Source organism: Condylura cristata, unplaced genomic scaffold (genome assembly GCF_000260355.1).
Source record: "Condylura cristata isolate star-nosed mole 26May11 unplaced genomic scaffold, ConCri1.0 scaffold00016, whole genome shotgun sequence".
Taxonomy (NCBI): Eukaryota; Metazoa; Chordata; class Mammalia; order Eulipotyphla; family Talpidae; genus Condylura; species Condylura cristata.
The window spans coordinates 38,177,735-38,183,150 of NW_004567117.1; positions in this window are offsets into that span (position 1 = coordinate 38,177,735).

A 5,416-nucleotide genomic window follows, 5' to 3' on the forward strand; every position below is an offset into this window, starting at 1 on the left:
TTTTTTTTTTTAAGATTTACTTATTTATGCATACAGAACTGGGGTACAGGCCAGAGGTGCAGGGGAAGTGAGAGGATTCACCAGAGACAGAGTGGGGAGCAGGGCAGGCAGATTGACAAACTACACTGCTGAGGGGAGCAGCGGGCGAGACAGGAGAGGTCTTCGGTGCCAAGTGAAATCAGCTCCCTGGCTGGGGATGAAACTCTCACTGAAGCGGCTGTGGCCAGCTTGCAGTGCTGTGTCCCAACCCGCTGCATCACCAGGGAGGGCCCACTTTCCTCCTAACACCCGCAAAAATCACGATGGCCTGCCTGGATGATTTCTCTTGCCTCCACTGTGTGAGAACACTGATGAAGGGACAGCCGGGGCAACCCTTTGAGACCCGCGGCCACACCGCCCTCTGGAGAACCCCCAACCCCTCCCACCCCCCTACCCCTCGTTGTGGGAGAAGGCAGATCCTCAGGTCTGAACCAGGCGGATGCCAGTAGTCAGAGGAAAGCTCCAGCGGCAAGTGTTCAGGTGACCACGAGGGGGCAGCACCGAGAGCCCGGCGCAGGCCACAGGCCCAGGGGAGGCTTGGAAACCGGTGCACTTGCTGCCTGTGAATTAGAAGTGGAAGAGCGATTGCCTCCCAAGTGCCCTGCACAGAAAGTCACGTAGATTATCCTGAGGGCCGGAATAAAGTTTCCACTCAAGTCCTGTTGGAAAGATGTCTGTTATTTCTAATCCAATATAGCTGTTATTTTTAACTGAACATAATTTATATTTTTATTGATCTCCACTGGCTTCTTTCTGCCGAACTGGAAATGAACCGTAGGCTCCATTTGCTTTTCTATGTCGGAAGGAGGCCTGTGTGTCAGACTAGACTTCAGAGTTCCAGGAGTTTTACACCCAGGGCATCTGACAAATGCCCCAAGTGCTCTCCCACCTTAGCCCTCCCCAGCCAGGAGTGAAGTGGAGCCTTTGGGGTTGCTGGCATTCCTGCTCTGGGCCACCCAGGACCTCTGATCTTGCACAGCTGACTGGACAGGGGCAAGTGTGCCCTCTTGGGTGCAGGAGGAAGCCCGAGTTCCCGCAGGGACCAGATGCTCCAGGCGCTGTGCTCAGGGCCTTGCTGGCTACCAGCCACACCTCTCCAGCCCCTCCAGAAAGCTCTTTGGGATGACTCTGGGGCTTGAATGGACAGTTGCCAGTGACCCTGAAGCTCTCCTTGGGCCCTCAGGGACACAAAAGTGTAGGGTTGACTCGGTGGCACTGGGTCCGGCAGCGACGCTGCAGGGAGATTGATCTCAGCAAGCCCTTCTTACCCGCGGGGTCTCCAGCGTCATCCATGTCCACCCCGAGTTCAGCGTTGCCAGCTCTGGGTGTTCCAAAAGGCCTCCAAATAATTCTAATGCATGTTCCAGTTGGAGAATCAGCAAAATCACATCGAAGTGGAAAGGGTCCTGGTTGCAAAGCCAGGCTCATGAGGTTTGAAGCAAACTGGACAGGAAACAAGGGAACCTGAAGAAACGGTAAAAACAGAAGAAAAAGATTGATGAGAAAATGCAGTGTGCAAGAACAAGGCCTCCCTGCCTGCCTGCCCGTGAGAGCCAAGAGCTTCCCACCCCGCCACGGCAAATTTACTTGGCTAAAAACAACTCTTGGGGCCGTGACCTTTTCTCCGGCTCCTAGCACTCCCCTCACTGCCTCCAAAGCACACAGAGGACAGATGAAAATCTTGACAGTCCACTGAATACGAAAGCCTTCCACATACTGTGTGCTTTTCAGAGAAAGAGTTTCTTATTGGGATTTCAGATTATTGAAAGGTTATCTGTCTTCTGTTCCTAGAGGGCTGAAAGTTAAATAGGAGAGAACAGCGTTTGGAGGGAAGGGGGGGCATGCTTCTCCCTCACTGATTATGCCTGGCCTAGGCAGGCGCGGGCAGCCGTGGGGAGATCCCGAAATGCTCCCCTGAACAGTCACTGTGAACACAAAAGCTGACGCTGATGCTGACAGGGCTCAGCAGCTCTCCCCAAGATGAGAAAGTCCTCTGGCAGAAGTGTTTTTCCGTCCAGTTCTGTGGCCCTAGCTGCTGAATTGCCTGGGACTGCGTCCTGCCTGCCTCAGCTTCCTTCTGTGGAAAGGAAAGGTCAGGACTTGTGGGGCCCCCACGGTCACTAACCTTCTGTCCATCTTCCTCCTGTTCTCTTCCCTCATCCCCGCCTTGGCCTCCTCTGATAGTCTCGGCCATCTTCACTCTGTGGATTTCCTGTTCTCATATATTTGGGTGCTTCCTAACCTTCATATCTGTTTTCCCCCAAAAGCCACTGGCGGGCCTATTTGACCCCCCAGAAGCTCTGTCCTGAGGCAGGAAACGGAGAAGGGTTCATTCACTAGGCCACATTTTGCATCTTCAGGCCGGACACTGGAATAGAGCCTCAGTTTCTCCGTCTGTAAAGCACACACTGTGTGATGATGAAGCAGCCATTGCAAGCAGATGCTGTGAATCTCCCGTTTTCTTTTCTTTTTCTTTTTTTAAATTTATTTGTGCATACAGAACTGGGGTACAGGCCAGAGGTTCAGGGGCGGTGAGAGGCTTCACCAGGAACAGAGTGGGGACAGAACAGGCAGATCTACGGAGTACACTGCTGAGGGGAGCAGCGGGTGGGTCAGGAGAGGTCTGCTGGACCCTGTGGGTCACCTCCGGGGCAGGCGGGGATCAAACTCACACAGAAGTGGCTTTAGCTTCTTCGTGCTGTGCTTTAACCCGCTGCGCCACCAGGGAGGGCCGAATCTCCCGTTTTCTGGTGGCGGAAAACGCAGTCTGCGGGGGTGAGCTGTCGAAGGCCACACAGCTAGGAGGTGGCGGGGCTGCTGCAGGCGCAGGGCGGCACAGCCCGGGTGCTCCTGGGCTGCTATTACTCTCCCTGGGCAGTCGCTGGAAGCGAGAGAGGAGGCACCATCTGCTGGGTCTTTTCGAAAAGTTTAGCCTCCGTGTTTTGGCAGGAAAAGGGTTCCAGCCAGAAGACCCGCCGCTGCCCCTCCCGTCCAGGACTATTCCGGCCCTCTGGTCAAGTAGTTTAAGAAAAACGGCTAAGAGCTGGCGGGAGAATGTTTCAAAAGTGCGAAGCACCGAACAGAAGCGCAGACCAGGCAGCGGAGTTGAGCTTGGAGCCGCAGGCCCGATGGGACCCTAACCCTGCCCCCCTCCCTCAGCAACTGGGCTCTCCCCTCCCCCAGCCCCCCTTATAGTTCTCTCTCGTCTCCACTCTCACTCTTCTCACTCTGACTGCGCCGCCCTCTTTTCACACTTTTGCCTCTGTAAGAAAATTTCGCAAGGACATTCCTGTCAGAGCAGGGTCGGGGCCTCTGCAGTCTGACCTCAGCCTAGAGAATTCTCTGGTCGGGCCCTCCCTGGGGCTAAAGCGCAGCACTGCGCGCGAGCAGCAGCCGCTTCAGTGCGAGTTCGATCCCCGCCCCGGAGGTGACCCACCGGCACAGCAGACCTGTCCTGCCTCACCCACTGCTGCTTCTCCCTGCGTTTCTCAACCTGCTTCTACTCCAGCTTCAGGGCATCTGATGGGCCTGCTGCCTGCCCAGGAGTCTTACTGGTTTTCGGTCCTCGACTGCCCTGCTGTTCTCCCCAGCATCCATGTTCTTGCCGGGCCTCTGTCTCTCACTTTCTGCCTGGTTTGCTTCAGCCCCTCCTTCCCATGGAAGCTTTCTTTGCCCCCACGAGAGCTCCAGGACCGGTACCCAGCATCTGCCCTTCCTCCTCCCCTCTGGGAAACAGTACATATATATATTAAGACTTATTTATTTACGCATACAAGAACTGGGGTACAGGTCAGAGGTGTGAGGGGTGAGAGGATTCACCAGAGACAGAGCAGGGAGCAGAACAGGCCGGTGTACTGAAACACACTGCTGAGGGGAGCAGCGGGGAGTCAGGAGAGGTCTGCTGCACTGTGTGGGTCCCTCCCTGACTGGGAATCGAATTCATGTTGCAGTGGCTGCAGATAGCTTCATAGTGCTACGCTTTAACATGTTACACCACCACCCTGAAACAGTGTTTTTCCCCCACAGAGTCTAGAGTTAACATAAATAATATTCCTGAGTATTTTAGAAGAACCACTGGAGATGAGAGGGGTTGGGTGAACTGACCATTAAGGCTTTGCTATTGCACCTTCTGTTATCCCCATTCAGGTGGTGAGAACAGGACAGGAGAAGGCGAACAGTGACTGCAACGTTTGATGATTGATGGCAAGGAGTTCAGCAAGCATGCGGGGAATGTCTTCAAGATGAAGTGCACCCAGAGGCTCCCCACATCGTATCAGGTCGTTGCGAACATGATTTTGTCCCTACTTTTCGCCAGCTGCCTTTTGCTGTTGGCAAAGATGGATCTCTGTGAACTTCCATGTTCCAATTCAAGAACATAAAATATATATCTACATGGGAAGCAGCACTTCAGCAGGCTTCATGGACACAGACAGACCCAGACTGTTGGGCTTTATTTGCCAGATAATGAGCAGGGTGGCTGTGTAACCAGCATGGCAAATACCGTGACGCAAATACATTCTTTTGCAAAATCAGATGAAGCCCAACCGATGAGAGGGGCCAGGAAGGCCTGCTGCCCATCCTGAGCATCTGTGTGGAATTGGCGCCTAGCTCCATCCGGGTCATCTCAGAGCTTTCAGAGGGTGGCGTCAGCACAGCTGAGGCAGGGGAGGGTCTCAGGCAGCTACATTGGGGGGAAGGAGCAGTTTCTCCTGGGGAACGTAGGCCTCTTCCTTGTCAATGTCAGGATACACTGCTGCAGGGGAGGCTCAATTTTATTCTTCGGTGTGGTAGGACAAGTTTCACTGTCATTTAAGGCATTGTCCAGCAAGCTTCTGAAAGGTCACCCACTCTCTGGATCGGAAAGATCCAGAGATCTTTTTTTTTTGTTCCTTTTAGTATTTTCTGTTGATCAGAAGCCTAGCATCTTTGTGCTCTAGAAGGTTGGGTGTTAATATGTAATTGTTGATGAGATGCAAATGATTTTACTGCTAAGAGAGGTAATTCCAAAAGTTATGACTTTTTTTTTCGCCTATAGGCTGTTAAGTCACTTAAAAAATAAAATTCAGAAACTATGATCTAACACGCTAGTACTCTATGTACCCATCCATCCATGTGTCCATGCACCCATCATAGGAATTTCTGGTATCCTCTCTAAAGCTGGCTTTCTATTGCATCTCTCACTTGAGTTACATAAACTCTGTCATGTGCTCACTATGTATTTGCATGAGATCCTGTTTTCTAAACATTTTGAAAAATACACTTGGCTATTCTTTCTCCTGTGCATCTGGACCAAAAACCCAGGCTCTAGCCCACCAGGGATAAAATATGTATCTACATGCCAGCCCTGGTATCAGCAGCCCTCTTTGTTGACCTTCTG